This window comes from Parus major, chromosome 18 (assembly GCF_001522545.3).
Source record: "Parus major isolate Abel chromosome 18, Parus_major1.1, whole genome shotgun sequence".
NCBI classification, from domain to species: domain Eukaryota; kingdom Metazoa; phylum Chordata; class Aves; order Passeriformes; family Paridae; genus Parus; species Parus major.
The window spans coordinates 4,280,075-4,306,498 of NC_031786.1; the positions used below are offsets into that span (position 1 = coordinate 4,280,075).

At 42.1% G+C, this 26,424-nt stretch overlaps 1 long non-coding RNA gene across 1 annotated transcript; it reads right to left on the minus strand.

Annotated features, from left to right (window-relative positions):
- Positions 1-15: 15 nt before the first annotated feature.
- Positions 16-26,086, minus strand: LOC117245253. The gene is made up of 3 exons (XR_004499742.1): positions 21,809-26,086; positions 18,375-18,513; positions 16-788 (listed from the first exon to the last, which is right to left on the minus strand). It is a non-coding gene; the product is annotated as an uncharacterized LOC117245253 (long non-coding RNA).
- Positions 26,087-26,424: the final 338 nt, after the last annotated feature.

Consider the following 26,424-nt stretch of genomic DNA (forward strand, 5'->3'; position numbering starts at 1 on the left):
CATTATGCTACAGAAAGAAATGAAAGTTCCTACAAGCACATTGTAGTGGTTTGTGGCTTTTTACTGCCTGCCATCCACACACAGATGCTAATAGAAGATTCTGTGTGTTTGCAGAAGCTGTTCCCTCTCAGAGTAGATCATTTGATCTATATTCAGTTACCCCAAATTAAGCTGCAGACTGATCAGTTGGTAAAAACATCACTCTTCAAGGCATGACACAATCTTCCTACATTTATTATCTTTAGCAGCATGGGGAGCTGTGTGTTAGGTGCTGTACAGAGTGTACTGAAAAGGCAGACTGTGCCCAGGGCCAGAAATGTAGTGTCTCTTTATAAAGAGCAGATAAATAATATCTCATCTTATTTAAATAACAACAATTCATTGAAAAAAGGCAAAGGCTGGAATTTTGAAAGCATCAACTTCTTCAGTAAGTCCAGAAGTTTTTATCCCAGACAGATACATAGGACATGAAGTAGTCACACTAATGCCACTAAGCAATTTGGCAGCTAGCAACTAATTGGCTCTTTCTACCAGACTTACCTTGCAGGAAAACATGCACCAGTTCTTATTTACCAAGATTGGAATTTCCAGAAAGCTCCCTGAAAGCAAGCCAGTCACTTGCTTTATTTAAAATTCACTTTCACAGTTGTGAAGGTAATGGAAAATGCAACAGTAAACTTACCAGTTTGCAGTTTAGATGATTCAGTATTTGTCTGATTCTCAGGGAAGCTGAGCAGGTGAGCACATTCTCCCACTCACAATGACAAGACAGCTGCTCTGGTGCATTTCTGAAACATGAATATGAAAAAGAGTTACAAAGAAAATGCCTATAACTCTCTGAAATGATGATATAATATGTATGGAAATGTTTCCCTGCAGTACTCCAGGGCCTTTTTTTTTTTCCTTTTGCAATTCCCTTCCCTTTTTCAATTGTCAGAATATTGTTTTGAATTAAGACTTCTGTTGCTTCCAGTGAATGAATGCATAAATAATTTCTGAAGCAGTGGAGTGAAATTGGATTGATTGAATGTGATCACTGCAGTAGGAGCCTACTTTAGATTCTCAGTGAGAACTTGTTTTTTAATGACTAAAGAGATCAGAGTGGATTTTAGAAGGTTATCTGAGCCTTTTATGGTCTATAAAGAGTAGAAGATCTTGTGAGAACTATGTATCTTGAGATTTCTGGTGAGTGATTAGAAATGCTGAGTGATCTGTCTCCTATCTGGCATTTTAATCCTTTTTCAGGTCTGGGGGTAGAGATGTGCACTAAAATGAGAAAGAGTAAAAAGCAGAAAAGGTTCAATGAACTCAGAGTTAATAAAACCCTCCTTATTCGAGCAAAGCAGCAAGGCCAGCCTAGTGTCAGCTCAACATGAAACCAAAAGTTTGGAGCACTAGTGTTATTCCAAATCTCAAACTCATCTTCAGATTTTGTTTTTTTTCAGGAAGAGATGATCAGTTGAAGTGCTTTTCTTTTTTCCACATTTGGGGAGATTTGGATCTAAAGTTCCATTTGGGCATCTTTCTATATAACACAAACATCATGTACATACATTTATTAAATTGAGTGAGCCAACCTTAAATACAGGAGATCTTAGACCAAAGAGGCAGAACATTACTTCATTTTGTGTTTTTTATTTGTCAGAATGAACAGCAACTATTGAATGATTTCAAGAAATGAATTCAGCAAAATGCTTCAGATGTTCAGAATGTACCTACCTGGCTTAGAGATTTGCTAAGAGCCTTTGGTGTGACTCTGAATATGTGCCTGTAGTGTCCATAAAACTGAGAGCAGTCCTCAAAATGGACTGGAATATCTGATCCACAGCACTTCTCCTGTCCAGATATCAACAGAGCTCGATATTCCATCAGTGCAGCATATACTCCTATCTACTTCCCATACCCTGTATAGAATTAGTTCCAGCATCAGTAATAAACTCCTTATTTTTTTAATTACCAAAATACGGTTTATAAGCACACAAGTAATTAGCAGAGCACTTCCCCCCTCCTCCCAGAAAATACTTTGATTAAGGTTCTGAGAAAAAAAAAAACAACAAAAAAGTGAAAAAGAAAGAGCAACACTGAGTGGCAACCCCAGGAAAAGCCACTAAAAGGGTTTTGTGCTCAATTTATTGGTGCCATTGGTACACAGGACCTCTGGGCTTTCCTCTGTAGGGAATGGAACACTCCAGCAAAACAGAGTCAGGCTGTTTCTGCAATCATAGAATAATACAGCTACAATAAATTTAAAGGTCCATGGGAAATGAAAAGGCATCTGAGGCCAACCTGTATAAAATTTACTCCTTCATTTCTTAGTTGCCTGGCACTGAACATCTACTCTGAAGCAGCAGATGGAGTTACCATTCATGGACCATCCCAACCTATCAGGTCCTGCTCAGAGTAGGGTGTGTTCATTCCTCACCTTGCTGAAAATGAAACTACAATGACTCAAAATAGATCAAAACCATCTTTTTCAAATACTATGTTTACAAAGGAAATTATTCCTTGAAGCAGCTGACAGGGCTGAACTGCTACTGGTCACCTCCCAGAGTTCCATGAAGAAACCAGAATTTCATTTTTCACTTAGAAAACATGGTTCTAGCTCCTCTGGGTACAAAGAAAAGCTTGAAATATGAATTGTGTACAGCAGATTCTATGTCTTTAGGGAGGGAGCAGTTCCAAGGTGTGTGACATATCTCGTTCTTCCCAATTTTGACATTTATTGGCCATTCTGAGGTGGGCCAGGTTCAATTCTGAGCAGGCCCCTCGTGTTAGGGCCATAGCTCTGCCTTCATCCAGCCCTGCCAACTATGCAAATATATTTATTCATTTCCCAGTTGTGAAAACCATGATTTTAGGCTCATTTATATGCAAAAGCAAAACAAATCAATGAAGTGGATTTGTGTCTGTATTCATTTTTACATGTGTATATGTTTATTAATATTTTAGCGGGCTCTAAATTATAGAAATGTAGCTTCAGTTTCAACAGTGGATGGATCTGAACTGTATTTCAGCATTCCAACTGCAGAAATTAAGGTTTTCAGGAATGTTTTATGCCCAGAGTAACTTATTTTTAAGTGCTCAATATATGAGTGCATGTCAGTGATACACCAAGTTTTGCTAAGATCAAATTTATAGCACCAGAGGAGGATTGGGGGTGACTTGTTAATATTTGGTATTTTATATAAGTCATAGCAGAAAAAAAAATATCCCCTTCTTCTCCATTTACCATTTGATGCTTCAGAGCTGCTCAGGGAAAGAAAGAAAAATATCTTTATTTCACATCAAACAGCTGTTGCACTGCTTGAGAACAAGTTTAAATATTAATATGGCTTTGGGGCTAAAAGCATTTCTTAAGAGACACTTTGATGCAATGAGTTTCAGCCAAGTGAACAATCACAAAAATAGAATCAAAGACCAAAACCCCTTCAGCTGATAAGAAGCCAATTTATTTATTTATTGGTGTGTGCCTAGAGAGCTCATTCTGTGTGATTGCACCAGTTACAGCTTTCCAGCCCAGACTCAGGAAAGAATTGCTCATGGATGTGAGAGACCACAACCTCTGGAGTCAGACTAGTCTTTCTTTTCTCACCCCAAGCTTTCATTGTTGGACCTGCTCAGGTCTTCTCCACACCAGCTCTGGTGAAGTGAGGATAATTCTGTGCAGTTTAGGCTGCTTTTATCAGCTGCACAGCCTCCTCAGCAGCTGTGCCCAAACTTCCCAGGGAGGTTAAAGCTTTCTTACCCACTGCTACTGTCTGAGGGTGAATACTGTGTTGTCTCATTTTGCTCTGCCCCTGACCAGCCCTGAATTCATCATTCCAGCAGCACCTAGGGCTGACTCACCCCAAGGGAACTCATGGCAGCTCATCCACCCAGGAAACAGAGGAATTTCTCTCAAACCAATTGGTCTGATGGTGGATTTCAGAGTGCCCTGAACAGAGGGCATTGCTGTAACTCTGGCTGGGTTCCATGCCAAGGAGCAGGCATGATGAACTGACTGGGCTAAGGGCTGCACCATTATTTACACCCTGAGGCTGCTGAAACATCTTCAGTTCTGCTTATGAAAGCAATCATCCTGCAGTCTGAAATTCATGTTGGCCAAGAGCTAGGAGGATGCTACCTCTATCAATTCACTTGCCCATCTATTTCCTGTTTACTATTTCCTGCATCTCAGGGATGACAAATGGTCAAGCCACCTAGCTAATTTATTCCCAAACTTTTAATTCTGCTCCATGTGCATCAACATCTTTGCTGCTGAATCCACAAGCCATGCTCCCACAGGAGCAGCTCGGATGAACACACGTGTACCCAGAAGGATTTGCCTGAGCAGAGCAAGAAGTGGATTCCAGCTCTGGACAGCACACAGTAAATCACCAGCACAGGGAGAGAAGCTCAGGGACAAGAGAAACAACTCTTGCCCCAATTTATTCCCACGTATGTCTCATTTGTTTTCAGCTGTGCTCATCTGCTATCTCTGTCCTGCAGGAGATGGATACAGGGCATTATCAGTGGAGAAGGACTTCAAAAGATGCTAGGTTTTTATTAGCCTATGCATTTTTGGTAGCTTCCTTTTACTTTTGGAATTCAGTTACAGAAGTGCCTAGTGTTCCCTCTCAAAACTCAACTCCCGTGCACACAGAGTGCAAACACCTCCCCAAATACAATGTGGCTGTATGTGATGTAGACAAACCCACTAAAGCTGGGCTGCAGTGGCTGTGTCCACCCCGTGGTGATGGAGCTGGCTGGATGTTGAAAGGAGCTGTAGTGGTGACAGAAAATCAGGGAGATCAGAGTTTAGCATAACGTTATCACTCAGACATTGTTCACTTCATTTGCCTCATGAGCAGAGTTTACTGCCTACAAACCTCACCTCCTCCTCTCTATCACATGGACAATACTGCCATTGCCCAAATTGATTGGTATTAGGGTGGGGTACTTAGGAACAATAAATACATCACCTTGACCATCTTAAAATTTTTGGGGTGGAATAATGGACTAAATGCTCTGAGGAAATCTGTAAATAAAGTAGCTTGATTCTGCTTAAGAGTTTGTATTTAACTCTGCAACCATGTATTATGATTTACTAAGAGTCATGCCTTCAATAGAAGCTCACTCTAAAATTGAAGGTTTAATGCTTACAAAAATACCAGTTTATCTTAAGAAAGGTAAACTGTGCATTGCTCAGTTAATGGAGACCCAAGCTCCCCAAACCCAGGAAGAAGACAGGATACATGGATGTGGGCATGGAAAATTGCTCCACATTTTATATCAGGAAAACAGAATCCACTGTTTTAGAGGGAGTATCATAAAGTTTGATGTGCCTATTTTAAAAGCATTTGGAACAGATATTTTCTCTCTCTGACCAGACAGGAATGTCTTTCCTTCCAGCTTTAATGCCAGCTCCAGAAGGAACAAAAAAAAAAAAAAGAATTAAACTTCCTGGCATTTTGGAGCATATTGGGCAAAAGCTGGAAGAAGTCTGAGTGGGAAGAAAGCTGATGGGGGTGAGATGGGAGGGTGCTGGGGCTGGGACAGCAGACCTTGGGCTGTGTTTTGATTGAATCAGATGAGGCTAGCAGGGACAAACACAGGACTGGCTTCTGAGAGCAGAGAGCCCCGGTCTATGCTCTGTGTGGAAATTGTCCCAGCTTTGCTCTTTGATCCTTCAGCTTAATTCAATCCAGGGGCAAATGAGAGCAGAACTGGGTGTGTGGAGGTGCAGGTGTGCACGTAGGTTTGGGGGGATGGAGGGATGGAAGGATGGAGACAATGGGCAGTTGGTGCTGCCCTTCCCAGCACGTACCATCCCTGCAGCACCTACAGGAGCTCCCATTCCTCTCACACCTTTCCAGGGCCCAGGTCTGACACTCACAGGGCCTCTTCTTTCCCCCTCTAAACCCAAGCATTTATAGAAGCAGAGATTTCAGTTGTGAGAGCTGATATTTGGGCTGCTAGATTGCCTTGTGATGTTGCAGTCTCACAAGGTGTTTACAAGGGTCTGCACACTCCAGTCCCTCATGAAGCTGCTTGCTCTGGGGCTGCCCAGCACCGTGTCAGCCAGCCAGCCCATCCTTCTGTCAGTCTGTCAGTCAGTCTGTCAGCCCCCCAGCACTGCCTGCTTGCCCCAGAAATGTGTCAGCTCATCTCATCAAGTGATGGCTGCAGCCCTGCCTGGCTTGTGCCTCTGCAGAAGTCTGAAACACTGAGCAGGTCTGAGCAAAGCTCTGTTCAAACTTACAGATGAACCCCTAAAGGTTGCTGCTGCTGCTAACAGCCAAACCAAACCTGCCTATGGAACAAACACTGTGCAGTGAGACTCTGCCAGACCCAGAGGAGCCCAAGACAGCATAAAGTGAATCTCCCTTGCTCTGAGGATCTCCTGGCCTGTAGTGGTGGTGCCTCAGAGATTATTGTTGGCTCAGTCCTTCCACACTGATCCAGAGCTATTGTCCTGTGCTGACCAAGAAAGATTCTCCCATCTCCTAAGTGGAGAGCAGATGAACTGACAGAGAAGGGGCTGATCTGAAGTCACCCCCACTGCCTTTGTCACTCACAGGACATGTTGTCCCTCTGCTGAAGTCCCAGGTTCAAGGGTCCCTGAGAAATGACCTACAAATAAAGGTAGTGTACCCCTGTTTTAGTCTATATAATGAAAAATGAAAGACTAATGCAAGTTCTGTCTAAATAGAAACTTCTTTTTTCTGTCCCTAAAATGGTCCCTCAGGATTACATACAAATTCCAGAAGACTGTTGCAAAGAAAACCCAAAACACTGAGCTTGTTGACCTTTTGTGCCTTGTGGAAAACTTTACATTGTGTTGCAGTTCTTCAGTTTGGTACTGCTCTACTGCACAAACTGGGAGCTGTACATAAAAGAGAAGTGGCTATTTTAAACTAATTGAGATTTTTGTTGTGTTTCATGTACTGTGTCCACTTAGCTCCACTGTCTGTGTGTCCTTTGATATATGACAATGATACAGAAATACTGCATTGTGGGATGGGAAGTGGCTCAGGGGAGGAGGATATGAACCAGATGTGCAACATACCCAGTGTACCTCCTGTGACCTGTCTGGAGATGATACAAATGCAATCAGTTTTTGAGACAGAGAAATTAGCTCCAAGAGGAAGGGAGGGAAAACAGCAGACCAGAGCACTCAAAAAAAAAAAATTTCAAGCTACCAAAAAAACCCCAAAAGGCAAGAAAGAGTACATTTCTTCTAAAAATTTGTAAAATAAAAAAGAAGCTAAGAACAGTTCCCTTGTGTTTTGACTAAAACCACAAAGACAATTGTCTGCAGAAAACTCCAGTTTGTTTCATAGAATCTCTTGTTAAATTGTGTGCAATTTATCTCAGAGCATAGTTACATAAAGCTTTATGCCTTACTGTCATTTTCAGTTTTATCCTCACAGTGCAAGTATTTCAAACCAGTGGCAGAATGGCAGAACTCCTCATGGCAAGCTGACTTTGGAGATTCACCTAAAAATAAAACCTTCTTTCAGCATAGTTTTTTTCCTCAGCAAGGGATTTTAATGGCCAGACCCTCATTTGTTGTAAACTGGATAGATCACTGACTCCATGGGCAGCACCACAGAGATACAGGGGAAGCACAGGGTAACAATTCACACCCAAATCCTGCTGTTCTTTGGAATGGGAAGGTTTTAGGGGATACAATCCCAGGCTCTCCCCAGTACAATTCAAACAGTGGCACAGGATGAAGCTTGTGGAGTTTAGGGTGTTTTGCACCCTAAATAACTGGATTCAGAAGGTGCAACCAGCTCTAATTACCACCAGCTTTGTGATAAAACTGAAACGAGGATGGACAAATGCAAAACACTGACCTGGAAGATTTCTGTCTTCCCAGGATGATATTACATTTTTTCTTGTTCTGTTACTGACTTTTATGCTTCCCTTTTCCAGCACATTCTGGTGTCAAACCTTGTGCAAATGTGCCACACACAGGGGCTGGTTTCATCACAGCAAAGAAAAAGCTACAAAAGGGATGCTACAAAAGTTCCCAGAGCTGTGGGTTTGAACCTGCCGAGCCCCAGCAGTGGATATGGGAATTTCTGTCTTGTGGCAGAGTTTGGCAGTGGGAGTTTCCCCTTCTCTTACCTTGGCTGCTGGTGTGGCAGGTCCCAGCAGTGGCCTCCCTGTTCCCACACAGATGGGTGGGGATGGGGTGGGCTGGGAAGGGGAGCTGAGGAATTTTGGTTTGGCACCCTTTGCAGAGTGAGGCAGCCAGGAGGGGAATGTGCCTGCAGCCAAGCACAATGTGAACACGGATTGCTGCTTTTGGAAAGGAGGAAACCCAGGAGCCACAACCAAAGCACTGCTCTGCTCTTGGGACAACTCAGCTGTGTGCTGCCCCTGAGCCCAACAGAACTCAGACAGTATTTCACTGAACTGGGAAATGGTCTTTGGGATGTGTCTCAGAAATGAAATGCTCATTGTTTGGATAATTTGGAAAAATACCTTGTTTTTCTTTGGTTGACTGGTCTCTGGAAAAGTTTAGGATGGCATGCACATTGTGGTAAAAGGAAAATAAAAAAGAGAATAAGAAATTTGAATTAATTTGACATGGTGGGAGTAGTGCTGCTGGGGGATAGTAGACATTACAAATGGAAAAAAAGAAGGCAACACAGATAACTGTGTTTACTGCTAAAGAGATTGCTAGGACAAAAACTGCTTGCAAACCTCAGGGCCCAGTGGCTACTGAGAAATGGGAAGGTGCTTATGAGAAAGGAGAAGAGGAATTGCCAAGAAATGTGAGTTCACAGCCTTGCCTGGATAGTTTCATTTTTGTGGGTTGGATGCTGCTGCTCTAATCAGGCCATCATTCAATGGCCCTTTGGGCAGCCCCAGACACACTCATACCCCAGCACAAGCATTCATGTGTCTCTACTACCTCAAGAAACTTTTTAAATAAAAGTATTCAAGTAATTGAGGTGATACTCATCTGGATGCTGTGGTCCAACACGTTGCACAGCCAGGCAGACACTGGTGCCAGCCAAAAGTGGGTGAAAGGAGTGACTGGCTGCAGAGGAAGGGGGAGAGGGGTGGAATAGCCCCTTTCTGCAGCAGCCAGATTTATGCCAGATTAAAGTGACCGTGCAACCACAACCTCTTTGAGTAGCCCCCTTAATTTCATTTTGGGCATGTGAAGAATCAGCTTTTACTCCTACTGAGTTTAGAGCAGCACAAACAGGCTTTTATCATCCAATCATCTCAGATTTGCTAAACTTGTGATGTGCTCTGCCAGAATTTCTGGGAGGATCTGTGGCAATTATAGGGAAACCCACCTAGGGACAATATCATTCTAGTGTAAGAAGGCTGGTATGTGTGCAGCTACTTTAGCAGCTCTGTCTGCTGTGAAAGCAAATGAACTCAAGAGCAGACAAGAACTGATATGTGAAGTCAGAATATAAATCTGACTGCATAAATTAAAAGGACAGGAATGCAATGGACTTTGAATAGGTTCTTTCACATGACAGTGTTCTCCTGGAATCAGAGAGCAGACACTGCAGGAACAAAAAGCTTTACAGTGCTCTGAAATAAATATTAGTGTTTCTCTTAGCACAGAGGAGCTAAATGAAGTGGCAAATCAAAACACACATGTGTATGCATATACATTAGTTACAGATAGAAAATGGGGGCTGCAGTGGAAAGGGGCTGATGTGGAACATTGACTGATACAGAATATGGACAAATACAGAATATGGACAAAATACTGTCTGATACAGAATATGTACAAAATATTGACTGTGTGTTGCAAGTTTTGTACTCTCCCTAAGGTATCTTCTCTCTGGGATACAACTGGCAGATACAGGAAGGTCTGTATATATGTATCTATAAGTATACATGGAATTTCATCTTCCCTTAGCAATTCCCTGCACAGAGCTATGGAAAGAGTCACTAAACTGTAGGTCAGGGCTCCCCTGAATCAGTTGAAAGCCTTCAGTTAAAGGCCCAAGGGAAAGAATTGAGCTCTTTGGCCAATATCATTGCAGAAATCATAGAAGCAGAATAAATCAGGAGATGTTGAGATCCAAGGCCTCCTACAGGGTGTCCAAGAGCAGTTCAATGTTATTTTAGGTCACTGCAATAACAACACCAATTCCAGTGCTGGTGATAGTAATCCCATGTCTGGTCCACAAGTGATTTATGGCTATTTATAAAACTCCTCTCCATACACAACTATGAAAGTAACCATGTCCCAGAGTGTTTATAGTGAGCATTATTTTTTGCCATTTTTAAAAATATTTTATTAGAATTTGTATAGTTTATGTGCAGGTTCAATTAAATGATTTAGCTTTTCTAATAATCTGTTATAATTCCTGGGTTTAATTTTGTAGGTGTTAATTTGATATTGAGCTACTGAATACTTTAGGCTTCAGTTGTCTTACATTAGTATAATTTCAGTGGTAACTTATTTGTTTTGTGTTTTTACATTTTCTAATTTCAATGCATTCATGAAAATTATGAGCTGTTTTTTGTTCAAAAATTGCATAGATCAAAACCACTAAAAAAATGAGAAAAAATTGGTTTCCTTGTTAAAACTGAATTAATGAAGCATGTTTTCACTGAAGTGGTACCTCTAATTCCCTATAAGCTCAATATTTATTATTACACCTGGAAAAAAAGGACATTTTTGATACTAATAGGGTTTGATTACAGCTGTTTTTTGCCCAAGAAATTACATGTGAAGCATTACAATGTCATCTGGAAAGCTGTCCTCTCCCAGCTGGCCAGTTCTTCTCTTACTTGCCTGATCCAGAGCCTGCTGAGGCTGATTTCCAGTCCTTTGACTCACTATCCATGTCTCCTGATCTTCTGTGATACTGAACATTATTCACCCTCCAACTCTTTTGAAATTTCATCTGCCTTGGCTGCTCCAGTGGTTGCCTTGTCAGGATGCTTATTTACCCTTTACCAAAACACCACAAGTTGTTTAAAACTGAAAACATTCCATGAGGAGTTTCATGCAAAACATTCAGACATTGTAAGTGAAAAGAATGATTGAAAAGATAAATACAAAACCCTGCTGTAGTTTGTGTGTCTCTGCCACCAGAAAAGGCTACAGCTCAGTCCTTTCATTCAAAACAAAATATGCAGTTTTCCTTAATACCCTCCCTGATCAGACCACCAAAGCACTTAGCAGCTTTCTTTTGCTCACCAAACATTTTTATGATTTTCCACAAGAAATAGCCAGGCCAGATGCTAATAACCACTGTGAGAGGATGGGAGCCATCACGTCTCCAGACACCATGAAAATAAAAGAAATCACTAGAGGAACAAAATTTTATATGTTCAGTTTATTTTATATGTTTTATTTTATTTTTTATTGTTTTATTTTATGTTTTATTGTTTTTAAATTATGTTTTGCTACAAGGAAACGATGAATAGAAGCACGCACCAAAGTAAGGAGAATAAAAGCTATTCTTGCCTAGACCTTGGGGCACTGCTGTTATCAGAAAAAATCATCAGTCTTTGGAAGAGTAGCCAAGAGGTTTAAGAGCACCAGCCACGGTCTTTAGAAACCCCTTCTCTTTAAGATCAGAATGTCAACATTAGGGACTGTGTCTATACCAAGAAATAACATGCACAAATTTAACAATGAGGGCAGTTCATCACTGTAGTGTCTTATCTAGGGATGAACAAGATTCCTGTTCCTTTCAGTCTTTAAATCAAGACTTGGTGGATGTCTGGGTGTCACACTGAGATGTAAAACAGAGACAGGAGCCCCTTTTGGAAACCACTGAGCTCAAAAAGCAACAGGAGTCCAGCAGGAAAAAGGCAGAATAATGATGGTAGGGCAAATGATCCCATGCTGAGGGCAGCTGGACTGATCTCTGTCCCTACCAGCTATTTAAAATTACCTTGTTTATCTTTACTCTTCCCTGTGTAGATGCTCAGGTGTGTATATCTACACCTCAGAGCAGATATAACTTGATTAACTTTCTGTACAAAGTACTAAAGCTCAGATAGAATTTATGGGGAGAACCCTGGATGATGCCCATGGCCTGCCAGACAGCCCCTCTTGAAAGCATGTGCAGGTAAAGTAAACCCATTTTCAGAGATAAGCCCTTTAACAGATCACTCTGTTAAAGTGTGATCTCTAAACCAGAGCATCAACTGGTGCCTGAGAAGATTCTTTCTACCTGTATTCCCATCCCACACATCAGAACAAACTCCTGCATCAATATCTGTTTCTATTATTAAACTCTGGATATTGCCCCCAGCATTCTCAGTCTCCTAATACTTGTCCCTGGCTCCCCTTACAGACCTGCCTGGCAAACATTTCTGCCTCTGCTGTGAGAGGCTGAGCCCAAAATCGTGCCTTGCTGGCACAGCAGCCGTGACTGAGTGGCAACATTTCAATCCACTTTGTGCCTGGCCACCAGAAAGCCAGGCACACACACACACACACACTGAAAGGCTGCCCCTGCATTACCACAGTGTCTTCTATAAGAAAACATGGATTTCTGCCACCAGACAGACATAGAAACTAGTAAGCTATTCCCTGCATTCTTCTATCCCCCTGGGCACCCTGTGTAAGGGAAGCCATTGATGCTTGCCATCAGATAGACACACAGACTAGTAATAAAATACCCATGATTCACTGCATTTTTATTCCTTAGGGTGCCTCTGAAGAGGGAGCTACTGATTTCTTACTTATGTTTAAATGATTTGTGAAGGGGGGAAAAAAGCCCCCTATTTTATAGCTTGTGCCTTTAGCCATAGGGGAAACTGTTTTCTGTGAGTTCTGTGTGGTGGTGGTGGTTTTTGTTTGTTTGCTTGTTTTTTATTTTTTTAATAGATAGCCTTTCTCTAATTACTTATCTTTACTCTGGTTGTTTTATAGGAAGCAAAAGTTTTCCCTAATCTTGTCATTTTAATCAGTTAAAAGTTATCTACTTGGTGAAACCTCAAACTATCCCAGTTTCTGGATTGATTCATTTCAGTGTGAGATTTTCCAGCTTGAAGAACATGACCTTTAATGCCCCAGCATACCTAACACTGTAGCCCCTCTCTGGTACAATTATATCCCTAAGGATTGTGTGAAAGGCAAAAAAAGGTGAAGAGAAGGGGACATGCCAAGGAGTTTTCACCAAGTTGTAGAGAAACTCAGGCAGAACCCAAAGTTCTCTGTTTTTGGGGTCATTGGACATGCTGCCTCTGAGCCTCTGCCCAGCACTTAGAGAGAGAAGGCCCCTGCACATGTGCATTGTCAGGGGAAAAGCCAGGATCTCCTTGATCTCCCAGCCCTAGGCCAGGTCACAGTGATCTCTCCTAACTCTTTGAGATGGGTTTGGACACTGTGGAGCACAGCACAGAAACTGAAATAAAGACACAAGTCCCCACATTCAGTGAGCAGGGAGAATCCTTCTCCCCAAGCCAGGCTGGAGCTGTAGAACTTCCTAACACTGTGGAAAGCAGAACATCCTTTGGAAGCCCCAGGCAGGATCCTTGCCACAGGGTGTTTTTTGGTGAGTGGTGTGAACACAGCCCTTCTTCACCATTTCCTTTCCCTATTAGTCACACTTAGCCCTGCTCCACTTTCTGCCTCTGGAAGCCCAGCAGGAAGCGCTGCCTTGGGTCAGGGAGAAGGCAAGCACAGCATTTTCTGCAGGCAAACAGCTCCAAACCACTTAATGATACGTCTCAGTTCCTCCTGGTTTGGTAGTGTCTGCCTTGGAGAGACCAAGGGTTGGAAGAGAAGACATTGGCAGGACAAAAGTGCATTGGCAAAGCTCTGTGGAGGCACTCATGTAAATCCTGCCCACACTGCCTTGGATCCCTCCAGTGCTTTGAGGAGGACTGGGTCTGAGAATCTTTTTAAAAGCAAATAATCAATAAGGGGATTTAAAAAAAAAAAAAAAAAAGTAACAGCTTGACCTGAAGCTTGTTGCTGCTCAAGGATTTCCCATACTGTGCTAAGTGAGAAGTTTCTCTTCTGGAGTCCAATTCACAACCAAGCTCAGCCCCAGCCACATCTGCTTTTCCAGGGATGCTCCAATGCTAACGTGTGGCTGGTGAGCTCCAGAAGTTGGTTGGGCCAAACAAGCAGAGTTTAGGGCTGAGCTGGCTGGGAGCTATGCTGATCCTGTGTATTTCTCAGGGAAAGGTTGCTAAGAGAGTGCTTCAGGACCCCAAGCTGGGAAATAAAGCTGTTGCTTGCAAAGGGAAGTCCTGAACATCAGCAGTGTGGGGCAGCTTGCGGTCCAGCAAGGGGAATGTCTCCACTTGGACCTGCACATGTGGAACTCATTTTCCATTTCCTAATATCCACTGGTGCCACTGCCCCTGCAAAGGTAAAGAGCAGCCCTGAAATCAGCATCCACAGCCTAATGTGTGAGGAAGGAGCTTATGGGAACTCAAGGGTTCATGCTTTTTTCTCTTACCTGCACAGGCAGCAAACATCCAGACTCCAGTTCTGCTAGTCTGTCTTAAATCCTCTTATTTGACTGAATTAATCCAGACAAACTTATAAACCACCTGTGTTGTCCTAACCTTTTCCTTTAGTCTAGAAAGCAGGATTTTCTGTTTATTCCTCTGTCTCAGGAGGATGACTTGAATTTCCATTTGAATTATTTGCACACAGAAAGATGGTGCTGCTTTAGTGCTCAAACATACAAGCAGACACAAGAACTAACCTGTTAGTTTTCCTGGTGAAGGTGAAGATACAAACTTGTGGAAGAAGAAATTTGCTAGATGAGATAGCAAATATCTAATATTCACCAGAAATATTTCTTCCATAACAAAATATTGCTTCCCCTTGAGCATTACTCCTACTTGTTTACTATAATTTAGTGGCAACAGCCTTGTTTGCAGGAGGTGTAATCCATTTGTCCTTATGGAAACTGGACATTACAATAAACAAACTTCTGAAGATAACCTGCAAATTATTAACTCAAGGTAAAAATCTAGAATCATCCAAGAGACACAGAGACTGCCTGAAGCAGAGGTACAGAAGGAGCTGCTCTGGAAGGAGCAGCTAAACACCTCATTAACTGAGCTTCATGCCATTCAGTCTGAGTGACTGAATATTTCCAACACAATTGAAACTGTGGTTCTCTGAATTAATGTTATTTTTAATAAAAGGAGGCGTTAAGTTGCCTTCTTTGGTGAGCAGTGAGGAATGTTTCTAACTTCCTTACCAGACATGGCTGTGTTTGGGTGATATTTGTGAAACACTTGGAGAAGAAATGTGCTATATAAAATTAGAGATTATGCCAAACCTCAGTGTTGGATTAATATGTCTGTGTGAATTTAAAGGATGAAAAGTCACCTTCCATTTGATGGCAAGGTGTCAAATTCCACATTAATATAAACTGATGCAGACAGTTATAAAGAAGTTATTCCAGTCATACTGACAAAGAATCTGACCTTGGTCCATTTGCTTGAAATGAAGAAATCAGAATCCTGGTCCTGCCAGAAGTTTGTATGAAAACTGATTTCTAGATCCTGACTTTGATTTTTGGGCCTTTTAAAAATGCATAATGATGATCTAGTCCTATATAAGCAGCAAATGCTGGTAAAAAGAAGTTTCAAATCAGCAGAAAAGATCCTTTAAAAGCTACAGAATTTTGAGAGTTGTTTTTTCAGACACTTTGTGGATTCGCCCAAAATTGCAGAGCAAGAGTAAGTTTCTGTTCAAAACTAAGGAATGAATTGTGTGTCCTCCCAAACTCTGTATATGCCTGCAATATGGTAAATGGTACTTTGTGAAAACTGTGCATGAAATTAGGGTGCTGCAGCCCCATCCAACAGCACTGAGTCCTTTGACTCAAAGCACTGCAGCAGCAGCAATATCCCAGCCAGATCCCCACTGCTCCAGAGGACACAGCCACAGACTACAGCAAACAGATTTGCAGGACCACTTTCAAAGCAGTTTCAGTGTCTCACTGGGAGATTTTTGCTGGCTAAATTAGCAAAATTCAGAGCATACATTAGGTCTGTGACTCCAGTTAATGAGTGCTTTGTTTTATTAGCTGAATTGGTAAGGAGGGTGATTTTCTAATACATCTTTCCCAGCAGAGTAAAATATCCACCAGTGAAAACAGCCATAGGCAATCCATTATTTTTATATTACCCATGTAAGCTGCTCCTTACAAATAATGAACACTCATAACTAAACGCTGCTCAGAAGAATAAATGACTAACCAGATTTTATCAGTACACAAGCTAAATTCAATGATTTATAAAAAAATCTTGGTCCCGTCTAATGGAATTTTCCCAAAATAAATTCATGTAAACAACTTGCCACAAAGAGGCAGTCAGTGCTGGTTGGTATGTGTAAACAGCTTTAACAGTTGAGAATATAATCTCCTTGACTGCTGGGCAGTCTGGGGAGATTCATGCAGAGTCTCTGTTCAGAAAACCACCTTTGGCTCTGCTCCTCCTGACATCATAATGCCACCCGTTTCATTAGTTTTTAGTAGATGTTAGTATCATCACAGATGGGTAAAATCATTTTGCTTTTCAAAGCCAACACGTGAATTTTTACAGTGCTCATCAGAATGCCAGGACGGGAGTCACAGGTAGAACGAGTGGGAGGAGGTAAAAGAGCCCGAAATGAACAAAATCCAACTCCTGAATAAATGTATCACAGTGTATTCAGTTCCAGCAGTGGATTTTCCAACACCTTTTTACATGTTCTTAGAATCCATCTGAAAGTACAGCGGGGTTGTATTAACGTGCCACAGTCATTCTTAACATGTTTCCAGGGTAACTCTTATTTACATGGTCTGTAATTGCAAAGTCAAATATCTAATAAATTATCTCTCTGATGTTAATTAGGCCTGTTAGGAGGTGCCACTGAGAGCAATGGGTGTAAACTGATCTGTGTGAGTGGCTCAAGCCCATTTGGGCTGGTTCCCAAACAACCTAGACTGGAGTTCTAAAGCAAACCAAGCCCTTTTCAGTTTGCATCATTATCAGAAATATTTCCTTCTCTGCCTTAATTCATCCTCAAGAGCAACACAGCACAGTCAGCAGCAGTTCTAGGAGAATAAGGGCAAGTGGGCAGGCTGGCTGAGCACCAAAACTGCAAAGACAGTTCGCTTTTTCTAATGGCTATTCATAAATACAGCATATTAACAGTTTCATGGGCATGGGAGCTAAGGACAGCATGTTCTACTGCTTGGTGGAAGAAGAAATCCTGCACTATACACACAGATTTTACAGGCACTAATAAGTACCTTTTTTAGATTTGTAGAACTTTCAAGGCTTTTCACAGTTAATATTTCTACATTAGCCTGATTTTCCAATCTGCCTGCTAGGCAGATGAAGACTGATGGTTTTTAAAAGGGACTAGTGATTTTACATGCCTGTTCTGGGGTGCCTAACTTGAGCCAGCCCTGAGAACAGCCTGATAGTTTGAGGATTTCCAAAAATCAGTTCCTTTGAGGTGTCTCAGCCTAACACCTCATCAGTCACCCTCAACTTTGGTCAGTGACAAAACACAATCCCCAAATACTCCTTGCTGCTGAAGTCCCTGCTGCAGTTAGACAGGGTGCTTTCTTACAGGGAAGACCTGATATTTAATTTGCAGCCAAATGCTGCTATTCCATAGTTGGTGATGATGAGCTCAGCCTGGAGCTGATCGAAGGGGGTTCCCAGGATTTTCATCATGTAGCTTTCAGTTCAGAGCAGTGTGAATAAGATCAGTATTTACTTCCACTGTCTCAGACATCTGCCTGATTAGCTCTCTGTAACTTGTGAGCTGTTTTGGACTACACTGTCTTGACTGTCAAAACTTTCATTTCAATTTTAGGTTAATTTGTTTAAAACAAAAGAAGTGTCTTTGGCCAGCTGAATTAAAGGATATTATCCATCCAGGGCTTTTACATTAGAATGGTTTCATTTTGAAATAAGAACAGAATAGTTTAATTCAATCATTGGCACAAAAATAATACCAGTATCAGATAATAGAGACTTCCTAGGAAAGTACCTGATGTCAGACAGTCTCCTAAGCAGGCTGGCAGCCAGTTCTAATGGAAAAACAGTCTGTGAAGAATTCCCAGCATATTATATTCCCAGGCTTTTTTGAAAGCTATTTTCTGGCTAATCAAAAACCAGAAGCTATGTCTTCAGCAGATATAGAATAACATCCCTGCTGAAATACAGCAGCTTAAGATCTGGCCCCAGCATGAATTTAAGATGTTGAGCTGCACTTGAAGCCCCATCTTTTTTTACCCACCTAGCTTTAGTTAGGTGTGACAGCACTCCAAGTCAGGGCAGTGGGAATGAAGTAGGATATCAAACCAGAGAAGAATAATGTTGATTTAAAATGACTTTGCAGAAATAGATCTCTCATGAATAAGGCAACAGGGAGGTCACATGTCTGTGCCTCTTCCACATCCATGTACCTGCTGGCCAGCTCCCATGCTATGGCTCCCAGAGTTGCTGATGGGATGGGATGATGCAGCCCTCAGATGCACGGTGTGTGGGGAATCCATGGGATCACTGCAGACAGCTTTAAAGTATTCCATGCAAACGTGGATTAATCTACAAAAGAAGTTAAGGAAGCATGAGCTGTGAGTGGTATTTATGCAGCATCTGGGCTATAGAGCTAAAACTCTGCTAGCTTGGCCCTTTCTCAGAATACTCTTTTCCTACTCTGCTCTTCATAAAACATGAGCTAACGTCACCCAACTGGAGGTACTGAGTGCTTTTGAGAACTGCTGGGGATGTGCAATACTAAGTGTACCAACACAAGCATTTCAAGTCTCTGAAGGCCTATTTACCAATCTTAATATAATCCTGGAAGATGAAATCAATAACTAATTTAATGCATAAGATATATGCAGAAATAGCACCAGCCTGTCAATTCCATGAGATGCTGCTTCAACAGGTAATGGATTTTCAGTGTTGGGCAGCACTTTGGTCACTGCATTCCTGCAAAGGAAAGCAGGATGTTTTCCTGCTTTTCCTTCTGCTTCCACTCACTCTGTCAATCTAGACAAATTATTTAATCTCCTTACACCTTATTTTGGTGATGCCTTGAGAAGGCTGACCTAGAACAGAGGCTACACAGAGATCAGAATAAAGTAGGTATTTATTAAAAGGCCTTAAAGGATACCTGGGGCAGAACAAGAGCTTGGCCAGGGCTACACCCAAGATGGACCCAAAATAGTCAGAAAATGGATGACCTGTCACAAGGTCTCACATTTTCATAAGTTTTGGTCCATCTGCATATCAGGGTTAATTGTCCAATTACAGCTTCAGATTATGAAGTCCCATCCTTCTTGTTTTCTCTCTTCAGTCCACCCTTGTTTATGCTTTTGGGCCTGAAACTTGTAATGATTGTCTTTGGTATCAAGCTAGAAAAGGAATTGTTTTGTCTACCTACTCTGTGAAGAGAGCTCACTGACACTTAATATGAAGCTCAAAACTACACACCTAGGCAATGCATAATCTGAAAAATATGAAACCTAAAACTTAAGGCATCACTGATAATCTGTAAAGTAGCTATTCTGAAGCTTCATTACTATTTGTGAGCATACAGAAACTTCAAATGAGTGACAGGGAAACACAAAGTATTGTTGCCTGCTCCTTTGAAACTTTGGGGGTCTTCATTATCCATCAAGCAGGTCCAATTCTCCTTTTAATTACTTCCACCTTATAGCACTACAACTCTCCAAAGTAATTATTTACACTGTTGTAATAGAACAGATTCAGGTTGGGGTATCCTCATTTCAGATCCAAGTAAAGATCTTTGAGGATAGTCCAATTTTAGCTCAAACACACAGGGTGTTTCCTTGGTGGGTTATTCCACATCCACCCCTTTTCCCTTCCTCCCCAGATATTTGCTCTGCTCCCTTTTTCATCCAGATTGTTGCAGCACTTCACCTTCCTACAGTATATGTCACATAGTCTGAGTTTATACCACTTGAAAAAGATCAGTAACATTTCTCACATCTGGAAGTGGTCAGTAACAGGGATACAGTTCTTAGGAAAGTATAAACTTAAATTTTGCATAGTAGGGTTTTTATCAGATAGTCTAGAAGTTTGAAGTACAGTTCCAATATTCATCTGTAAATAGGATCCTTGCAATCTACATTCCATGGTGGAAGAGATCTTCATGATGGTTAACACCTCTCTGGGGCAAATTGAGATTTTTGTATTTTCTACTCAACCACCATTCAGATGTGCTTGGCATTTAGGTCCCCAGCTTCACAAGAACTTTTGACATCTCCATTTTAAGCATGAGTGGCACTTCCACATCCTTCACTGCAGACAGCTTGCAAACCTGACAGTCCTTGGCCACTGGTGTCCCACAGTGCATGAATAACTTTCACAGTGAAACTACTTCTCTCTAGAACACAAATACCTTTATTCTTTCTCTTTCCATTACAACTTGGCCTGCAGTTATGAGTAGACTCCTGTGCATCCTCCCTAGCAGCCTCTCCTGTCTCAGGAGCCCCCCTGGCTGCTGAAGGGGCTGCAGAATTCACCCTGTGGCTGTTAGTTTGGAGCAAGCTCCATGCAGCTCACTGCTTGGTGTGTTAGCCTGATTATGTTTGACATGTGAGGTCAACAAGATCATTGGAAATGTCCCATTGCTGATCTTCTGAGCATTCTCAGAGTTCTCTCTGACAGTTGTTACAGTGCCTGCCACAGATGCCACAACCAGACAGGAAAGAAGTATCTTCCCAAAAATGTGGTTCCTGTGAATGTTACTTTGTATAATTGTTCCTTATACATGCACATGAACAGGCTTGTTTGTCTAATTATTGGGATGGCTTGAAAAACTATCAGTAGCTACAAACTTACAAACCTTGACTCTTTCTGAGCTCGTGAGATCACAGATGCTGTGTTTTAGTTGGAAATACACTAAAATCAATGAAAAGGGGAAAAAGGGGTTTAAAAAGGGATGATTAATAGGAAATGGGAAGAATTTACTGCCATACCCATGCTATTGTACTAAGGAAATTTAGGTCAAATCCTAAGACACTGAAGATGGTTAAATTTCATTTCAACCCAGCTAATAGAGAAGCCACCAGGGCTTCCAGAATAATGAGGCTATTTTGAAAGTCTGAAAGTGTAGCAGAGAGCTCATGTAGATTTCTTCCCCTTTTTACGTTCTTTTTTTTATTCCATCTGCCTCCAGATATTTAAGTCCTCACAGAGTGCTTGGGTCACATTATCAAGCTTTTCCCCACAAGTACAAAGCTTTTTGGAAATGAAAGCTGAGATTTCTATGCATCCACGTGAGACAGGACTTGGGGCTCTAAGCAATGCACCAAATATTGCCAGACTCCCAATAACACCACGAGATATCCCAGCACTGTATTGATTTCAGCTGAGTGATGGTGATTTACACCAGGCCAGACAGTGGTCCCTGCTCTGTCCGTGAAGCTGTAAATTTGATTTTTCTCTGCAGTTGTGCAGGCCAGACGCTGCTCAGAGCTGCTCTGGGTAAATGTGCAGACAGCTGCTGTGGCACAGCGCAATGAGACTCGCACTCCTGATGTCCTCAGCCCCTCGCTGCCCACCTGAGCCTCGGCTATCCCCGCTGGGCCAGCTCTCTGTCCCACACAGGGACAAGGCTCGGCATACCAGAGCTCCTCCAGCAGTTGGGAATAATGTGGGAATCCCCCATTCCCGGCCTCGGGGGTGTCAGGGAGCAGAGGCTGCAGTGAGCCTCACACGGCGCTGCTCCCCAGCACATCCCACAGGGCCGGGCCGGGCAATTGTCACCCCCCAAATTGTCACCTCCGAGGGACAAAAGGCACCGAGGCCAGGGCAGGGCTGACCACGGAGTGTCGCTGTTACCCAGACTTTGGAGCTGGTCACTCACCTTCCCTCACAGCGCCGTGCGGACGGGAACACAAAATCCCTGTCCCTTTAAACAGGGGGAAAAAAATAAAAAATTAATCTGGTATCATCTCTTTCCCTCTCCTTTAAAATGCTCAACTTCTCCACGCCCTCCCCTCCTCTTTTCTCCTGGGAATGAGGATTCCTTAACTCTGCTTGGAACCGAAGTTCGGATTTTTTGGCAGCGCAAAGGGACTCGAATGAGAGCTCAATTAAACCTTTTGAAAAGCTCCCGAGCCAGCCGGGGAGCAGACAAGAGGCACATTCCAGGACCGTGTGGGAGATCTGAGTGTGGAGGCAGACAGCAGAGGCAAAGGTGATGCTTTTGCAGGGATGCCAACCCGCCTGTGCTGGCCCCGGCGCCGCAGAACCAGGGCCAGTGCTACTGTCCCCACAGAAATAAAACCCCAGCCCAGATATCCTCCTGGCCAGGCTAAACATTTGTTGTTAATTCCAAATAGTCAGCGGTGTTCCACCACGCTGGGATGATGGTGAGGATTTACAGAGGTTTAGCACAGAGGAGGGTGAGTGGAGGCAGGAATCGCTCTGGGCAAGGTTTCAGTCAGGCTTTGGGGGTAACAAGGCCACAAAGGAGAACCCAGGAGAATGAGGCACCCCTAATCCTCCTCATATTTTCTGTTCATATCTTCTACAGAGTGAACAGAAGGCAACAGGAAGGTTTCCAGTTGGCTTTATCGACAGTGACATTTGCTCACCATTTCTTTCCTTGTCTTTCTGAAGCAGCTTTGAAGCATGGAAGAGAAGCAAATCCAGAAGAACAGGGATGGGCAGAGGGAACTGTATGAAATTCCCCTTCTAGCACCATGCTGACCTCCTGCTAGGAATGCTTGGAAAACTTCAGTTTTGAGGAATTCTGCATTTTGTCACAATTTCATAACAGTAGGACATTTCTTTGGAAAAACTAGAAAGTACTGACTTTTCTAAGCTTTAAACCAAGATTTTCCCCAAGATAAGGGAAATGAACTTATTGAAACCATTTTTTACCCCCATCATTTTGTATAAACTGTTTCATTTAAGTTTTTTTTTGAACAGCAAAATGGAAACATTTAATCCAAGAAAGATCTGGTTTCATTGTGCATGGGCCACAGACACTTAACATGAGGTACATCTGGGTGTACCAAAGGAGCTGGTCTGAGTAGTTTCCATTTTCTAGGTGTTTTTCTATGAACACTGAGGGAAAATCACCATTACTGGTCTCTAAAACAGGCCAGACAAGCATCTGATTAGAAGGGATTTAGGTGAAGTTCATTTTGCTTAGAGCAAGCAGAGGGACTGAACCACACTCTTTAGGTCTATGACTCTATGGCAACACTACAATCTCTGCAAAACTGTATGGTTTGTTCCCAGAACCATAAATCTAGCCTGGCATCACTGGAAACTCAGTGTTGGAAAGCTCAGTTTAATTTCAGATTTATTGCAGTAATCAAAACTGAACAAAATCAGACCAGGACCAAGCTTCCTACCTGAACCTGTGACTTGTGGAATGAAAGTTGCTTGAATTTTCTGGTACTTACAAATTCCTGCTGGATCAGAAATGTCACAATCATTTTATGTCTTGGCTTTCAGTAGAATTGCAGTCAGAGTGGTTGCCCCAGACAAACAAAATAAACCCTTGTGTCTCAGTCTGCTGGTGGCTGATGAAGGCATAGTGGACTACACTAATTTAAAAAAAAATATATATAATATCCTCATGCAAATGAAAAATTGCAATGTCAGGCAGTGACTGAGCTATCCCCTCTGTCTACATTAATTTCTACTCTATGGTTCATTGTTTTCCTGGGTGGTCCCTACTAAAGTCAGGGAGGGGAAAACCAGATGGAACTGAATGACTAACCCCCAGTCCTATGGAACTGTTGTCCCCTGTTTGTAAGGCTAATGTTCTTTTGAGTAGCAGGCCCTTGAATGAATAAAAATGGATTTATTTATTTTGCCCAAATTCACTGATCTATCTGCAGCTGACACCATAATCAAGTCTAAAAGCCATGACTGAAATTTTTACCGTTGGGGCACCCAAACATTAAAAAGACACTGGATCCCCAATCAGCAGGTCCCAACTAAAGAGCACCAGAACACTGCCTACTCAAAACTGACACATCACTGTTTTGTTGTAAGGCCACTTAAATTTGTAACTTACATTTTAAAATCTATATGTTTGAATTTTACTGCACTTAGAGTAGACAACTGAATCATTTGCTGTAGACTATATCCAAAGAGTTTATACCTTTCACTGAAAAACTACTGGCCAACCTCTTAGCAAGATAAGAATCTAATTATATACTTTTTAAAGTGACATTTAGAGGCCTCAGTACTTTTCATATTTGATCTCAGATCTTAGAACTGGCATCTGTTTCTCCTTTTAGTTAAGAAATTGAAAGACTATTTACATATTCTTAGGAGTATATCTCCAATTAAATCTTTTTCAGAACTGCACTCTCAACATTTCATATTAGGTTTCTTGGCAGACAACTATCTTTTTCTTTAAGAGATTTATTTATCCAGTTGGATAGTTTTTTTCATCCTTTGCCTGGGCACGAGAGTCTTCAGCCTCACCATCCTATAATTAGAAAAATGACCCTACTTAGAAGTTTTACAGCTCTGCTCCAAAACCTCGTCTTCCCTGTGTATTTATTTATCCACCTTTTTACTTATGTGGCTTAATTTAGTAACTGCCTTTCTCCTACAATCTGCAGCAGAGTAAATTTAAGCAGGCATTTAGAAACTCGTTATCAAAGACCAACATCCAAACCAAGAAATCAGCTCTTTGAATGCTAAGAAAATATTTCTATATTCAATGAGATGAGGTGGGCAGGGAAGACAAGAGAAATACAGGGAAAATCTAGACTCTGATGTATTTTATACACTATTCCTTCTGTCCCAAGTGTAAAAATTGTTCCTATCCCAAACCATAGGCAGAAGTCCCTGTTACAGGTTCCCTAACTGGTCTGTATTCATTTGCTATTTAGTTTTCTGGTAATGAAGTTGTCTGCCCAGGAGTCTCAGACTAAATAACCAGAAATAAGCTCCCCAGCATTTCAATCCCACTCCCAGGGCAGAGGAGCAGAGCCATGTTCTCGCCCTCTCCAGGTATCTGACAATGGAAATCTTTTACAATGTGCCTGGAAAGTCACCAAATCTGGGCTCCTTTGGACTGGGGTGGGAAGCAGATTCCAGAATATTTCCAGTGCCTCATAAAAGATGCCCTCAGCACCCTCTGTGTCATGGAGCAGGGCGGGTCCTCCCCCCAGCACTGCTGTGACACCAGCAGGGCTCACTGGACACGTCATTCACAGTGATGTGAATCTCATTGACCTCCCGGTTATTCTTCTGCTCCTCACTGCAATTCAGCTTACCAGAAACAGATATTCAGGATTTAGTATCCAAATACAAGAATAATAAATAGAAGGAGCTTTGGCCTGTTAGAGCTAAATCCCTAAATCTAAATCTAAATTCCTTACTTGTTATAAAAAAATATTAAATCTAAGCCTAATAGGGTAAACCTTAACTAGTATCCAGTGCAGTTATCATAGGAACACACAAGTGACTCCATCTGCACTTTCTGATAAAGAAAGAGGTGAGCTGCAAGATTCTTCAGAAGCATTTTGTGGCCCCAGGTTCAGGTGTGCATCTTACACAGCTGTACCCCCACTGGGGGCACCAGAGTTGCAGAGAAACCTGTCCAAGGCTGCACCAGGGGCACAGGAATCAGTTGTGTCACCTGTTCCTGGTATGCAACTCATAACTTGAACATCTCATCCGCATTTTACTCAGCTTTTGCTCTATATTGTTCTCTTTAGGAACCCCTCTCTGCTCAGAGTACAACAAAACAATCATTTTAGTCCTAAGTTAGACAAAGTGGCTGCTTCCAGCCACTCCCCAGCTCCCTCTCCATGCAAGCAAGACAATCTTTGGGGTGATCAAGGACAATCCAGACCAAGAAAATCAACTTAAGCAAGACATTTGTCTGTAAAAATCAGATGAAGGCCTTATAGACAGAATACTAATTTGCTCCAGTTTGTAATTTGTTTTGATCTGTTTGAAGGACTTGGAAACTCTTGTGTGATAAAGCACATCGATGGACTGCCTAGAGGCAGGAGGCCTGGAAATTGAGAAGTATGAGCCACCAGTGCTGTAACTCCTCTTCCTTCCACCAATGTCAGTCCAGAACAACTCCACGGCCTTCAGGGCAATTTCTTCTGCATGAAGAGCTGGGTGAGACTCTGGTCTCCAGCATAAAATGGAAAGATGGAGGCTGTAATTCCATCCGAGGGATGGGGTGTGGTTTGCAGACATCAATGAGCCACAGCACATCCCCTCTTGTGGTTCCTGATGTCATTGGAATGACTCAATAGAATTACAGCCTTATGTCGAGCTGGGTGTATATTATTCTACCAAAATTAAAGCTTTTGAAATAGGAGCTTATTGTTTTTAATAACTTCAGTTATATAATTCCTTTCTCATGTTAGTGGTTCAATAAACATTTCTTATGTTAAATTTTACTCCAGATCCATCCTTGCCAGTTTTAGGCTCAGAACTGATATATTGGAATAATCCTCTTCATTTTAAGTCCCACAGACACTG